The 16545-nt window shown below is 40.8% G+C and overlaps 1 protein-coding gene across 9 annotated transcripts in view; it reads left to right on the top strand.

Moving 5' to 3' along the window:
* The window catches only part of RGS6 (regulator of G protein signaling 6), a 254356-nt gene that overhangs the window by 150636 nt on the left and 87175 nt on the right, over positions 1-16545 (top strand). The window lies entirely within an intron of this gene.

The raw sequence follows: 16545 nt of genomic DNA, 5'->3' as shown, positions 1-16545 counted from the left end.
CTAGTCACCAGGCCACCACATGTTACTCAAAAAGAAATAGGAGGCATCACAGCATTTTTAAATCATGGTTAGCAGTTCTCTGGCATGATGGAAACTCTCTCTTGCACTCAGTTTTGGAACAGCAGCTGCAATTGCATCCTCTCTAAATGGCTGGTTTTCACAACACAGAGAATAGTGAAAAGATGAAGATAAATTAAGAACAAAACCTCTCTCCAAAGCCCATAGAAATTCTCATATTTGGAGAGGAACAAGCTTGGTACCATTGCTGTCAGGTGATTTGAAGGCAGCTCCCTTGTGACGCATGGACAGTTCATGAAGCCTCTGAGTTTGAAAAGTATGGGAAAATAACAGCCCATGGGAGAGCCCAAGATTTTCTCCATTCATTTCAGCTACATAGACTTGCCTATTTGTAGACCAAAACCAACAGCAAAGTGTGTATGTTAAGTGTGATAGATAGGTGAAGAGGCAGGAGCACCTACATTTCAATGGAAGTTGAGGAAACTGGGTTTGTTCAGTCTGGGGAAGGAAAAGCTGAAGGGAATGAGAGGCTACAAAGACAGAGTCAGATCCTTTCTCAGGAGTGCATGTTGAAAGTACCAAAGACAATCTACACAATTTGCAGGGAAAGAAATCCCAACTAGATTTACATATAGGAAGAAAGTTTTTTATGGTCAGAGCAGGTGAGCATGGGCTCAGTGTTCTGGAGGAGCTGTGGAATCAGCTGTTCAGAAACCCCTGGGCCCAGCTGAACTGAACAGTCTGACCGAACTTCATTTGGCCTTGCTTTGTGTGAGGGTTGGACTAGACAACCTTCAGAGAATCCTTCCAACCTGAATTACTCTTACGGTCAGTGGATACTCAGTTTTAGTGCTTGTCTAATTCCACACAATGTCAAGAACACAGGAGAAGAACTTGTATTTTCAAAAACTTTGTACTTCCTCTTGGGAAGAGCTCAATTCTAGAGCATGGCATTTTCACACAGTTTTTATTTCTACCTGAAAAATGTAACAGCAACACTGAGATGTGATTTACTTGGCAGGCTCACAGAGACTGTGATTAACAGGGATTTATTTTTGCTTGACACTTCTATTGTAATTGCTTCTCACAAGAGAAATACAAAATCTTAAAGGAAAAGAAATATTACAGGAGTGCCTCAGTGTTCCAAACAGGCAGCTCTGTTTATAGTACAGCAAACTGGGTGTTTGATTTAAAGTTTGAATACCAGAGAAAGAACTGCTTGTCTCTGTTTTGCTTTCATCTGTCCTGATGCCTTAGGTGTGAATGAGCTATTGGGTAACACAAGACGAAGAAGCCTCAGGGAGTTATCAATAATTGTCCTCTCTTGACAACAGAAGTCTGGGAAAAAGGATGAAAAAACTTTTTTTGAATGTGTGATGAGTTTGTGTGGGGATGCTGTGCCAAAGACACATTTCAATCTGCTCTGGAAGTATATTTGTACATCCCCTTCCCAGTCTTTTGACTCACAGTAGGTCAAAGGAGGATACATCACACCATTATCTTCTTGGTTAGATCTTCACTTTTAAGGGCAAGACACAGAGAATGAAAGTAGGATGGGACCAGTCTGTGTGGCACCTGTATACATGTGTCATACATTGTCCAATGTTCAGTTTATAGTATGGAATATAGAAAAGAATGCCTGAGGACAGATTTTGAGTAGTGCTGTGATCCATGACCAGAATAGGTTGTCAGCCAATGCACGTAATGGCAGCTGCTGCAATAAATGGAATTGCATGTTTCTCTTCTAGTGAGAAAAAATTTTCTCACTAAAGCTTTTGTTTTTTTAGATGAATTGTTAATTCTATTTTCCCAGTTATCAGACTCTTGTAGGGACATCTCATTATACTAGCCAGCAACAAAGCTGGATTTCTTATCTTCTTTTTGATTTTCATATAATTGCATCTTAAAAATAAGATGCAAGATCCTCATTTTTGGCAGGAAGACCAAACACACATATTTTTTTCTCCCACTGGTTCAGACTTGGTCTCATACAACAATGCCAGAACAAGTCAGAAGGAAGTCAGTGCTGCAACAGCAGAGCTTTCCAGTACAAAAAGCCTCCTTCAGGTTTGCCCCACATTCCCTACCTCATTGCAGATTCTCCTGTTTTGTGTACTGTCTGATCCTGCTGATCCTGATCAGCATCTTTGCTACCATAATCCAAGGGAGACATGCAGTCTAAAAGCTTTGTATTAGTCTGCTCTCCTCCCAAGAGGTTTCAATACAGCTTCATTCGGATCCATATCCCCTGACTTCAAGCGTGGCTGTCCCCACAGCTCCATTTTGAATGATACCTCCTCCCAGCAGCAGTCCCAAGGCTGGTCCCTTGCTCCTGCACTGCTCCTGAGCCTCACTCCAGCACTCACTTGTCTTCCTGCTCTGCTCCCAGCGCTGCCTCCATGGCTGCGGGTGGAATGATGGATTACATCCTGGCTGAACTGGCTTGGACTGAGTGCTGCCATGCAAGCTTAGTGCATGCAGCCCTGCCAGTGCATTTCACTCCTGTCCTGCCATGTCTGTCTTACATAAGCTCTGGACCTCTCTCAACAGAAAGTGCCAGTTTCACTGAAATGTGCCAGATGGCCTGTCACTACTAGAGACTCATGAGCTAAATCAAGTTTAAACTGCTGTGTGTCTCTGTCTGAAGAAGCCAGAATGTCTCTTGGCAAGTGCCCATGGACTTGTCCCAGATCACACCAGGATGTCACTTACTCAAAGAAAATGCATTTGGCTGGAGTATGGAAATCCCATGGTGTTGTGAAAGAGAGACTTTATTACTGAAAGTGTTCCTTGATGATGTAGTTCAAACAGTCAAGTTCTGCTGGAGAACTTTATACACCCATTGAGAAATCAGCTCCCTTGGGGCCAGTCTGAGTGTGTTTGTTGTCTTTTCCCTCCAGAGGAGGTCAAGCACACCTCTCAGCCAGATACAGCAGCCACAGGCCCAAGGGAGAAATAAGTTCCTCATGTCCAGAGTTTGCAAGGCCCCTGTTCAGGTGAACTAGGCAAAAAAAAAAAAAATAAAAAGATTGTTGTGGCATGGAGAGCAGGCCCAGGACTGGCAATGGTAGCAAGAGCCAGCACCCATCACCTAGCAGGGCCTGGAGAGCAGGCTGCAAGACTGAGTGCTTAGCCAGAATGTTTGCTTTCTTAATGCTTCTTTTCAGGGGTGGAAATTGCCTTGGTGCCTTACAGAAACTACTGTCATTGGGATCAAAGCCTCTGATACCAATAGATTTGCCTTCCCCAGGCTGTCTGTCCAGCTGCTTGCATCACATTAACACAGGGCTTTCACTGCAGGACTGAGTCTCATTTCAGATTTCCCTCAGCATTTGGGTAGTTTTGTTCTAGATATTCTGTCTTTCCTCTGTAGTTCTGCTTGGAAAACTAGGACACTTGAAAAGTGATACTGACTCTGTTTCTGGCAGTTAATAGATATAGATAGTCCCAAATCTAAACCAAGTTTGATCTTCTGGTAAACATGTATTAGTCTATTTAGTTAAAGCAAGCAAACAAAAGCTATTAACAGACAAAAAAAAATCCAAAATTTAAATCAATATCCAAACTATTGCTGGGTGTTTACAGCTTTGTGAAGGATATAAAGAATATGCTTATGGGTCAAAGTTGACATATGTTTATATGTGCATACTGTATAATTTCTTATGGTTTTCCACATTTCTAAAGAGCAGATGCTGCACATAAATTCAACAGTTTAGCAATTACTTGGTGGAAACTGGCTTGCCTAATACAAGTTGGTTGGGCAAACAAATCCATTTATTTCTCATAAAAAATAAATTGTTCTGAGCAAGTTGCATTTAAACTAATTCAAGTCTAGACTGGGTTTCTTCATAACAACTTACATTTCCTTCTTTTATGCATCTCTTCAAATTGCACCCAGTGGAAATGTAATCACTCCATCCCTCAATAAGAAGTCTAGTATTTCAAAGCTGCCCTGAATCACACAGCATTAGACATGTCAGCAATTACATGAGTAGCGCATGTCTTGCAATTACTTTTTTTCCTGTAGCTTTCTCTTAAGCTCTCTACTTGCATGCCAGGAGATAAATTAACCCAGTTAAGGAGTCAAACCCTTATAGTGTATTCATCCTCAGCTCCCTCCTTCCTCCATTTTTCTCCTTAACTGCATCTAGCTTCCTACCTTTCAGATGGTAAAAAGGATGGGGGAGAAGAAGATGAAAATCAGCTCCCTGAAGTGTAGCAATTTTGTGCCTGTTGTAAAGATGCAAAGCAACACCTTGTGAAGCAAAAGCTTAAAGGATTTGATTTCAGAGGACAAGGGGGATAGAAAATTAATCAAATTGGATGTGGTAATCAAAGAAATAAGATAAAGCAATCAGAATTAACATTTTAAACAGTGGATATTCAATATATCTCTCCATGCATCTGCACCTGTGTACACCTAAATACATGTAAATAGTGTGCAAGTTTTGTTAAGAATAAGCCTAAGAATGGTTAAGTGTTGCATGCTAGAAATAACCAAGGACGGGTTTATGCATCTGTAGGCGCTGTGCAGAGTGAGGACTGCTGGTGTTTGTGTATCACTGCCCTCTGCTGCAGCCTAGCTACTGTTCAGTTCACATCATGCAGCTGCTCACCTTCCTCACAAGTGCTGTGTCTGTGTTGTGCTTTCCCAGCTTGGGGGCAAGTGCATGTGTGCATTTTGTGTCCTGTTCGTTCCATAGCAATGGTCCTTCTGTGCTGTGTGGCATAAACCCAGCCCAAATACTGGGGTATGTGTGACTTCACAGCTACTCTGGGCTTGGACAAGAAGGATGGTTTCGATAGCTGGCTGCTGATGCTACTTCCACGTGTCTTGTTCCTAATGCTTCATCCTCTTCAGGACTGCTCTTCTCCAAAAAAGCATGCTTGTACATCATATGAAGCTTATATATCCCATAAAAATGTGTGCATGTACTGTGGGATAAATCAGAAATTATTAAATTAAATTAACCATCACTTAAAATTACCAAAATTTGGCATCTTCATAAGTATGTTGTTTCTTATCACAGCGTTTGAAAGTAGTTGCACCTGAGATGAAAAATATTGGAGGAAGTGCGCATCACAGCACGGGGGGCATTAAAATTTGGTTTAGGCCACTGAAACACTTACAAAACCCATCCTGAGGCTTTAGTATTATTTCAGTCAATAAAAAGGTTTCTTAAGTGCTAAAGCCCAGAATATTGTGAGAAGTTTAACTGCCATACATTAGAATTGTGAAAGTCCTTCCTGGTCTTGCTTGTCCTTGCTGTATTTGAAGCTCTGCATCTGTCAACTGGAGCTATGATAAATCAGAGACTTAAATAATTCTGCTGCATGGATATTCCTGTGGTCAAGGAAACTACAATGAAAAATCACCCAAATCACCAAATGATCCAGCTTTATCTTTCTGCAGTGACTTTTCTTCTTTTTCTGGACATCAGAGATGATGTCAGAAGAGAAAGTAAACCCAAGACAACCTTCCAGTCATGTGGGCAGAAATTAGAACACAAAGTTACAATTTTTCTTATTTATGAGCATGATTATAAAAATTGGTGGACTGGAAAGCAACAAATGAGAGCTATGAGCCTGGAACAAAGCACATCTATTAAGAATTGCCTAGTATTTTTTCTCTACCAAAATCTGCTTTTTGCTGAAGGACTTTTTAGTCTTTCAGTTGAGACTAAAAGCTAAAAGATAGATTGCATGACAAATTACCTGTTGAATTCCAGTGTTTCGATGAATTGGTAGTGCAGCTACAATAACAAAAAATATTAGATATTAAGAAGGGTCTTGTTGCTGACTGCAGTTTTATTCTGAAACACAGCATTTACTGATGAAATATTGTGGCTAATGAATAAAGCATTAAAAAGAAAAGTCAAAAATATTTCAGTGCCTGTAGAAATACATAGGGATGAATGATTAATGCTTTTCTGCATTCATCTCATCTTCAAAAGCACAGCTTTATTATGGAAGGTTGTTCCCAGATCTGAATGACACAGCAAAAGAGCAGAAATTAATTATTAGAACTGTGTGGCTTTGTTTTTTGGATGGGAGTGTTGAGCAGGCTGCACTCAAGCTGCAATACTTTGCCTCTCCTGTCTCCACTTCATAGCAACCTGGGAGTTGTGTGGTGAAAGATCTACCAACACAGTTTTGTTTTTTCACACTCTTGCTTTGTTTCTGCCCTTCCTCCAGCATTCCTGTGGGCTGCAAAGCATCAGATTCACAGCAGAGCAGCTTTGCTCCTGCTGTGCCTGAGAAGCCACATCCCCCCTGAGGAGCATGTGGGGATCTGACCCTTCGACAAGCCAGTTTTACTTTGAGGTAGTGCAAAAGCAACAATATATGAAAGCACAATGATAATCAATAGCAATGAGAAGACACAAATCTTTGCATGTAGATTGACAGCCATTACTTTGAATCTGTTGCTTTAATTCAATGCTATTCCAAATATTAGAAAAGCAACCAACTCATATTATTGGGTGAATACATCTGCCTCTTTATTCCATGTGTAGATTCTCTTCATTGTTATCTAGCATCCTTTGGCTTTTTTAAGTCAATGTAATTTTTAGGGTATAATTTATTGGGCAGATTCTAACTTGCATTTTAATTAAAGTTTATTTTGCAATAAAACCAAGAGTTTTTTCTAGGATTTAATTTTCATGACTTTAATCAATGTGGTGTTTTAAAGAAATGCAGAAGTTAGCTTCAATAACTGTAAATCCAGGCTCATAAATACATGTTAGGTTTGATAGGTGAGTATTGTATGTTTGATATATCTCAGTTACAACATTGAAGTTACTATTAATGCAACTCTTGGGGGTGAGGTGAAAAGGAAGTGTTGGGTTTGCTTTTTTTCTTTAAATAGTACAAAGAATTACATAGACCACCAGTTTATTTTTACTACCCTAAATAGCCAGAAATCACTGTTGCTGAAAGCTGTGCTGGGCAGTGGGAATACATCTCCACAAGAAGCTGTAGGCAAAGGAGGTTGGCATGGTTCTAGACTGGACAGACTGTAGGGCCTGGTTCTTGTGAATACCCTGAATGGTTGATGTTTTATTTATATTTATTTGTTTGTTTTATTCTACCTGTTACAGCAGAAATACACAGCTCTTTGGTCTTTTACGTATTTGCACCTGAAAGCACCATGGATTTGGCTTTAAGCTTTCTATATGAAAAGGCAAAGAGGACAACAAAAACCTTTCAAGCTTTTCATGCATTTCCATTGCTATAAATATGTACATTTGCATGTTTTCTTTGGCTTTTTTTTTTTTTTTTCCCTGTGTGGATAAATCTCTCAAAACTGCATGCTGGCTTCCCATGGATTTGTTTTGAGTATGGTGTGAACTGATGAGCTTGGATATTTTTGATGTATGATTCACTACCACATGCAGAGAAGAAAATTGTATTTTGGTCCTGCAGAGCAATAAAACTAAGCAATTAGGTCTTCGTTCAGTTAGTTCCTGTTAGATGGCCGGGTGCTTTCCCAGAAGAGAGTCTCAGGATTCGGCTCTTGCAAGGTCACTTGCACTGTAGGAATTTTCTCCATGTAGATAACTCCACAATATGACCAGGACTGCAGACTAACCCTTACCTAGGAAAGAATAATAAAACTCACGGGAAACTTTGAGAAGTTGGTAATGTAACATGCTAACTATACTCGTAGGCAAAAAAATAGCATAGACTGATGAGAACAGTAACTCGTGTTTCTAGCAGTGGAAGGTTTTACATCCAATTATTGTAGGGGGCTGTGTGGTATTGCATAGAAATTCTGTTATTTTTGAAACTATTTTATTGTGGGTAGGATTGTCTTCCAATGTTTTCATTGTTTGTTTGTTTGTTTGTAAACTCAATTGCTTGCTGGCTGATACCGAAGTGGTTGTCAAAATCACTAAGCGAATAATTTCTGATGAGTTTTCCTTTCATGATATTTTAATTTTGCCCTAACTGTTCAGAAAGTTTCATTTCTATTTCCTGAATAGGTTGGACTGATGGGAAACCACACTTTTTAATGAATGAGATCTGCCAAATATTCAGTGTTTGGTTGAATACTGTGTATGTTTTTTCTCCTGTGAGAGAGACAGTGACAGGTGTGTTTTCTAAGGAAGCAGTAGTAGCCACAGAAAATAGAAGTTACTATGTTCTGATAAAATTTTGATCAGAAGGCTATCATTACTGAAGCTAATGAATTGGACCATGGCATATTCATCAAAGCTTATTTCTTTTGTCAAGAAAAAAAATCCCAGAATCTGAAGACTAAATCTTTTAAAATATGATTTATAATTTTGCACTGTAGCATCTCATGTTGATTGTTTACGTCATTGCCACATGGGCAGTACATTAGAATTTGGCTTTGTGTTTGTTTGGTTTTTTAAGAAGAAAGAGTTGATTTTAGGGCTCCAAAAAGCAATAGGTCTTTGACACTCCAGCCTCTCATTACCTGGTCTGTCTGTACATCCAGGGTTGCCCCATCCTGGATGCAGAATCCCGCACTTGTCTTTGTTAAAATTTCATCCATTTGGTAATTGTACAGCCCTGTGATTTGTCCTGGTCTCTCTGCAGGACCTCTCTGTCTTCGAGGGAGTCAACAGCTCCTCCCAGTTAACTTACTCAGTATGACTTTGAGTCCTGCATCCAAATAATTTTTGAAGTTGTTGACAAGAATTGGCCACAAAATTGAGCCCTGGGGAGCCCCACTAGTGACCAGTCACCAGTCTGATGTCACCCCATTCACTATCACCCTTCACATCTGACCTGTGATCCAGTTGCTCACCCACCACTTGATGTGGTTATCCTGCTCGGTGCTGGACATTTTGTCCAGAAGGATGCTGGGAGAAAGCGTATCAAAAGCTTTACTGAAATCCATAAAGATTACATCACCTGGCTTCTTTCGATCAGCTAGGTGGATTACCTTCTTATGCAAGGAAATTATTGTTGTTGACAAGCAACAGATCAAGGAAGGCATCTTTCTTAGTTGTCACCCTTAGTACCTATGTTGAGTCTGGAATTGCTGCTAGTAAAGTCCAGGGTAAAAAGCAAAAAGCGTCTTTGCATGGCATCCACAGATGTTTAATTCAGCTGCACGGTGAGGTGTTCAGAGTCCCAGAGCACCCACATGTCGAGGGTCCAGGTTTCTCTCTGTCCCCAGAGGCAGGGGCTGAACTGTGCTCTTGGGCAATGTTGGCCAAGATGATGGCCAATAGGGAAATAGGGAGGGAATGGCTCAGGGACAGATGAACAGACACAGGAACAGGGGAAGGAGCCAATGGGGTCTTTACAGCTTTTTGAAGGTAGTTTCTTGTGTCTCCCTAACTTGGGGGATACCCTCCAGGGCATCCACATACCTGTATCATGAAGTTATCATCCAAGTGTTTTGGGGATCTTTTGGATCTGTTTATGCCAGCTGTGGTGTATTCCTGTGGTATGTTAGCATGTCTGGGCTCCATCTCTATCAATGACTTCCTGCTCATTTGCTCCCCGCTCAGCCGATTAGGCTGAGGTGCCTGAGGCACAGGTGTTACTGTAGCCAGCATCATAGAGGGAGAGCACCCCCCTCACAGCTCAGGAATTCCCATGGCTGGGTGCTGGCTCAAAGCAGGTCGGCTGGGAATAGACATGAAGCCTTGAGCTCCCTCCTCTCTGTGCTGGAGGAAGTCACCTGGCAGCCTTGATGCCTTCCCGAGGCTTGTAGCATCATTATTCTGTAATAGTGCTCTACTCTCCACATTCCTGGCAAATTTGTAAAGGTTGTGACATTAAAGCTGGGGAAGAGTGGGGAGAGATCTGAGCAGTATCTAATGCAATCAGGGGAATAAAGATCAAGAGCATACCTCTTGCAGCCTCTCTACTGTAGTCAGCCTGCTTTTGGAGCCCTGTGCAAGTTAGATTTGAGCATAACTTCTAATTAGGTATCTGGGTCATGTTTGACATGCTCTTGGTTCGGCATTGACGTTTCTGTGCTCCTACTTAGCTCTAAATTTGCCAGCTGTTTTCCTTAAATAATTCCACTTTCTACTAAAGGATTGTGTATCTTATGTAATTACACCCACGGTAGTGTGAGGCCAGTCATAGGGACATAAAGGTAGAAATAGCTCAGCATTTTGCACCAGCCTCAACATTCCTTAGTGGAATCATTAAAATTTGTATTCCCATCTCTGGTGTGACAAGCTTCTTTAGCTTTGCTGAGCTCTCATTCATAACATCTAGGCTTTGTCAATTTAGGTGCAACTCTGCAAACAGCTGTCCTCTGTTCCACTGAGTCCTCTAGGCCTTGCCTGTCAATCCAAAAATGTCAAGATTAAATTCCTTTTCATTACCTCTCTTCAGCAGTCAAAGGATTTATTACCAGTCTGGATAGATTCAGGGATGAGTTGCATGAATTTTCTTCAAATAGTCCCAGGCCATGAAGCATTTTCTGAAACAGGGATTCAGGATTTGTGACTAGCTAAACTAGTTACAGCACTTTAGGTGCATATTGTGAGAGTGCTGGAAAACTCATGCTGGGGTGTAGAGTACCAGACAGGAAAAGCCTTTGCATGTGTAGTGCAGGAAAAGACATGCATGTGCATGCTGGAAATTTGTCATTCTGAGACTACTGTTGTTAAAGCAGGGTTCATTCCATAAGGGCCCATGATGTTGAAAGAAAGTTTTAAAAAAAGATGTTTCATTTTGTCAACACTCACTCCTCTTTTCTGTGATTCCTGGGCTATTCTGTTTGTAGAAAAGGTGATGCCCATTTTAGGGACAGCTTATTTGAGAATTGCATCTGCATATTGCAGTAGGTGCCTTACTATCCAATTTTTTAAAATAATTCTCTTTTACAATTAAGAAATCCTGATGCTGCTCCTCCTAATTCACCCTTTAGTTCCTGTCTGTTCTTTTTGCATGTGTGTGGTACTTTCCTCCATTGGCCTCACCCACTGTGGTTTCTTCAAGCCCACATCTGAAAAGAGCCTACAAGAAGGATGGAGAGGGACTTTTTACAAGAGCATGTTGTGGTAGGACAAGAGGGAATGGCTCAAACTAAAACAGAGTAGGTTTAAATTAGATATTAGGAAAAAATACTGTGAGGGTGGCAAGGCACTGGAACAGTTTGCCCCATCCTTGGAGGCATTCAAGTATAGGTTGGATGAGGCTCTGAGCAGCCTAGTCAGGTGAAGGGTATCCCTGCCTATGGTAGGGGGGTTGGAACTAGATGAACTAGTTGGAACTTCCCAACTCAAGCCATTCGATGATAATCACATTTCTCAGGGATTAAATCCAACATGCTCTAGTGTGTGGCAAGACAGCACACAGGAATGAGAGCTTGGGGGGTGTGTCAAGAGAGGCTGAAAAGCTGTCACACCTTGATTATGATAGTCATCTGCGATTGCATATTTTCATTTTTGGGTAAGAGTGATTGTTTATGAGGACCTGTAGGTTTGCCCTGCAGAACAGGAGGGTGTCCTTTGCAGATGGTACTGAGAGAGGTGGATTAATATGCTACCACAGTGAGAGGTAAAACCTGCAGATGCTTTGTGTCATGTCTGCATGGGTCCATGGAGCCACCTTGCTGGCTTTGCTAAATTAAAGGAAGGTAGCATCTGCTCTTCAGCTGTGTCACTTGGCAGTACATGATCAGTTTGACTGAGTATGTGAACTTGTTCCTGCCTGTGTCACTCACAGTTCATCCTGTCTTGTCTGTTGCATAACAAACTTTATTTCTGGAGAATTATTGTGGAATTCCGCTGTCTTAATGAAAACCTTCAAAGACTTGAACAGTAATATGAATGGCAGCTGCATTTTGTTTTGTTATATAAACTTATCCCTTTTTTAATTCTTGAACTTTGAACATTAAGCTTTTGGTGATGAAAATGGTCATTTCATGGTATGTTTTGGGGGCACAGGATAATTTGCAACCTACTCTCTGTAAATAATCAGAGGTGCCAGGTAGGGCTGTGGTAGTGATGATATCGTGCAATACCAGATTTTGAGTGAGAACTTGCTGAAGGGCCTTTGGCATCCAGAGGGGTCACACTGTATCTGTTTAGGGAATTTGCTGTAAGTGCACTCATAGGTGGGTTTCTACAGAACAGTTGTGAGCAAGACCCTGAAGGATCCCTGCTGGTGTTGGGATACAAGTTTTCTGAAAGGGTAGCTTCTAGCGGAGCCAGGCTACGGTGTGTATCCATACATGCAGCTGCACTTGAAACCCTTGTGGTGAAGATGGTATCTTTGCAAGCTCACTGAAGGTGCTGGGAGGGACAGAAGATAGCATATGTCCTTTTCAGGTGTGTCCCTTTTCTCCTGCTTCTGCCTTTTTTCCTCATCCCCTGCAGCTGCTGAAGGGACCAGTCTCACCTACTGAGATGTGAGTGTAAGATTTCTCTGAAGCGACACTCATGGCTAATATGGGGCAAGTTGGCAGATGGGAGCTGCAAAAGGCAGGCTTTAATGCGAATAGTAAGAATGCCCACTTTGTGTCAAACCAATGGCCACCAGGAACCCTTAGATCCTGTAGTGGATATCTAGGTGTAGTATATAAGAAAAAAGCAATGTTTAGCAATATTGTGGAGGTACGTTGCTCAGACTCCACCTATCTGGACTGAGAGGGACATGGTGGGGGTCAGAGTCAGAAGTTTTGCCATTCTGCACTGATTTGATTGTGTTTACATTTTTCAGATATATGGAACAAATGGTTTTACCTCACAGTAAAGAAAATAAAAAGCTTTTTAGGAAATAGTTTGGAATATGATTAAATATTTTCAGTGTTTTACACTGACATATGTAAAATCCTGCAAATGTACACATAATGTACTTTTTAGCTTTTGTGTAACAGACACAAAGGTGCACTTTCATAAATGTGGATTTTAGTGTTTGAATGGAAAAATTTTCAGGTTAACATGCAGATATGTAAAGCAGTTCTTCACTCCTTTCCTGACTAATACAGACTAAGAGATGGCCTAGATTAACATTGTAGATCCCTGTGAAATTAAATATTCTGTTGTATTCTAGTCAAGTAACCATCCCAGTTAGCTGAAGAGACTGGCTGAGAACATGCTTTTATAGTGCTAGTGCTATGTAGAACCAGCTGCTCTGTGCAGAACAACCCTGCACTGATTTCCTTCAGCACCCAGGACATCTCACCCTTACTGTCTCAGCATGCTTAAAGGTTTCATCTTTCTCTGCAGTTCAGGGAAATTAGTCAACCTTCCTTATCCCATCACATCTCACCTGAACATGCTCAACCTGTTACTACCCTTCTTTGCCACTTGACGTCACTCCTGTTTTCTTATCTCTGAGCTGTGTTTAAGTCACATGAGTGGCTTTAGCCTTTTATGCTTGTTTAGGGTCATGATGAATGATGGCATTTTGATACAAAATTGTTTTGTTTGGCTTTTGGGTTTGGGTTTTTTTTTATTTTGGATTTATAGATATAGCTGGAATATACAAAAGATTAAAAATCCAGCAAGTGTGTGGTTTACAGTTAATCAAATATGTGCCCTGCAGAATTTTTTGTCCCTTTAATGTTGCATTACTAAGTACTTTCATGAAAGAAATTACCCACTTACCCTTAAGGGATAGTCTTGATATGTATCATTGGTCATTTTAAAAGAAATCTCTGTAGTACTGGAAGTCTGATATTAATTATGTAGCTCTTTATTTTGCTGTGTATGAACTAAAATGTTCCCACATTGTGGATGTTCTGGGTTTTTTTTTTCTTAATGTATAATTTTGCATGTGAAAGCATAACTAAAGAAAAAAATGTACCCAGGTTTTCCTTTAAATCATTAATTCTTTTACAAAGTTTTGACTGATGAATTGTAAAGCAAAAAATAATCATCCAATGAATTATAGAATTTATTCTGGGCCTATATGCCAGCTCAAGAAAGAGATGAATGCTTGAAACCAAGCTCAGGGTCCTCCAATATCTGTGTGGCTAGGTGAAACACTTGAAGTGCCCTTGAAATAAGCCAGGCATTAAAAAATGTCTCTAACATTATGGCAATACATCTTGTCAAAAGCTGGTTAGATATAGGCCCCTGAGAGCTTTTCAGTTTTGAAAACAGAACAAAAGACTCTAAAATAATTTCTGAAACTTGTGTCCAGTATATTTTTTAAAAATATGTTGTCCATAGGACAACTTCTTGTTGTGCTGGTCGTTTGTCTGGGGTAGATGTCCTTTGTAGTCAAGAGATGTAACAAATCTGTCCAGGGTAGTTCTCAAAACCACAAATGGTTATTAGCCTGCCATGGCCTGGTTTTAATCTGAGGGGAATGTCCAAGTGTTTGTGTATTCAGGGAGGCAAAGGCGCACAACCAACCAGAGAGAAAAAAAGGAGAAACAGGCAAGGAAGTGCATTTGTTTTACTTTCAGAATTACTACTTTAGAATACCAAATTACAAACAGCATACAAATACCCATCAATTTGGTTTCATAAAGGGAGCATTCTACACCAGCATAAACATATAATTGTTTCCAAATCAGTTTAAGACAAAAATGTGCATTTAATAACCAGATGATAAAAATTAAGAGATCTTAATGGGAAAAAAAAAAAAATCAGTTGAATCTAAGCTACCTGGAGACTTACTTATCTCCATGCCTGATATTCTGATAGCTACTGATTATACATCCTGCTAAAAGGATAAAAGCCCTATTTTTTTTTTTTCTACATATCAACTTTTCTTACATTATTTTAATATCCAAAAAGCAATCAAGTCCCATCCACATGTGGCTGTTTTCATTGGTATGTGCTTTGGCAGGGGCTGTTTTGGGTTTGTATGGAGCTCTCAGTCTGCACAGGGAGGGACTCACTAGTGGTCAAACTTGGCTGTATTTAGAAGTAGTTATAGTCTTCCCTGATACCAGAACTGAACTAAGATGCTGTTGCCCAGCCATGACAGCTTGGTGTGGTGAGATGTCAAAGCATTTGCTGGGCTAACGAGGCAACTCTGGTGCAACAGAGAAGCTAGACAGGGTCACGCCAAAGGCACCAACTTCCTGACCCTGTATTAAAAGCCTCAGATGTGAAAAAGTTTAAAAAGTGATTAGCAGCTAGAGGTGCCTCCTGTGATACCCAACTTCCTCATGCTGGCTTGCTGGCCTTCATGGCAGTCTGGCAGTGCAGACACCCTTTTTCCTGCAGCCAGAGATTCAGGTGATCTAGAAGCTCCTGTACAGGGGACTCCTGCAGGGTGGGAACCCCCCTTGAATCACTCATGTGCCACCTGGCCCAAAAGGTGCTAACTGACCCTCTCTGCCCATGGTGCTTCAGATGGGAATTGCCAACAACTGTCTAGTTCTTGACCATCTGCAAATGCTTGAACATTTTTCTTCTTGTTGTTGCCCATGGTAAACCTACTGTATTTTCTTCTGCTCTGCTTCCAGGACTTGATTGCATATCTTGAATCAGTTTCTTTACGTACTTAATCTGAAGTGGTAGTGAAATAATAAATCCTTTCCATTTTGTGTTTTCATTTCAAATGATAGAAAAATGTGTTCTCCCTTATAGAATCATAGAAATTTTTAAGTTGTAAAAAATCTTTGAGACTATTGAGTCCAGTCATTAACTCAACACTGCCAAGTCCTCTGTTAAACCATGTCTCTGAGTGTCCCATCCCCATGTATTTTAAATACCTACAGAGTTGGTAATTTAACCACCTCCCCGAGCTACCTGTCCCAATGCTTGATAACCTTAACAGTAGAGAAATTTTTCCTAATATCTAATCTTCTTTATCACTTGTTACATGAAGGAAGAGGCCAACCACTACCCTGCTACAACCTCTTTTCAAATAACTGTAGAGAATTATAGAGATCACCCCTGGGCCTCCTTTTCTCCAGGCCAAACAGCCCCTTGGTTTCTTGTCTCAATTGGAGGCCAGAATTCTGTTTCCTATGGGCTGCAGGAAGAGCAGAACAGTTCAACAATGTTGAAATAAGTATTTTAAGTTGTGTTCTTTAGACCTGTTTGTTGTTTGCTCATAAAATGCACAGTCACTAGGGAGAGGCTAGAAGTTTGTTGGCATTTTTTGTATTTTTCTGGAGGTTTCTATGATGTATTGTAGCAGGCTGACCCTGGCTGGACACCAGATGTTCACCAATGCACCATCATTCTTCCTCCTTAGCTGGACAGGAGAGAGAAAATACAACAAAAATCTCAAAGCTCAAGATCAGGACAGAGAGAGATCACTCACCAGTTACTGTCACAGGCAAAACAGATTCAGCTTGGGGAAATTAACTGAATTTATAACCAATCAAATCAGAGTAGGATAATGAGAAATAACCCCAAATCTCTTAATAACCTTATCCCAGAGGCACTACCACCTCCACCGACTGGCTCAGCCTTCGCCAACCGTGGCAGACCCATCTTGGAGCCAGCAGATACTGGCTCCATCGGGCACAGGGGAAACTCCCAGCAGCTTTTCACAGAAGCCACTTGTGTAGCCCTCCCACTGCCAAAACCTTGTCATGCCAATCCAATCCATGTGCATGAAGTGCTTGATTTTTACTGTGAGCTGATAGCCTCAGTAAAGCCTCACAAGAAC

This window comes from Taeniopygia guttata, chromosome 5, assembly GCF_048771995.1.
Source record: "Taeniopygia guttata chromosome 5, bTaeGut7.mat, whole genome shotgun sequence".
Classification (NCBI taxonomy): Eukaryota; Metazoa; Chordata; class Aves; order Passeriformes; family Estrildidae; genus Taeniopygia; species Taeniopygia guttata.
The sequence above is the reverse complement of the archived record's forward strand: the minus strand, read 5'-3'. Positions and strand labels throughout refer to the sequence as shown.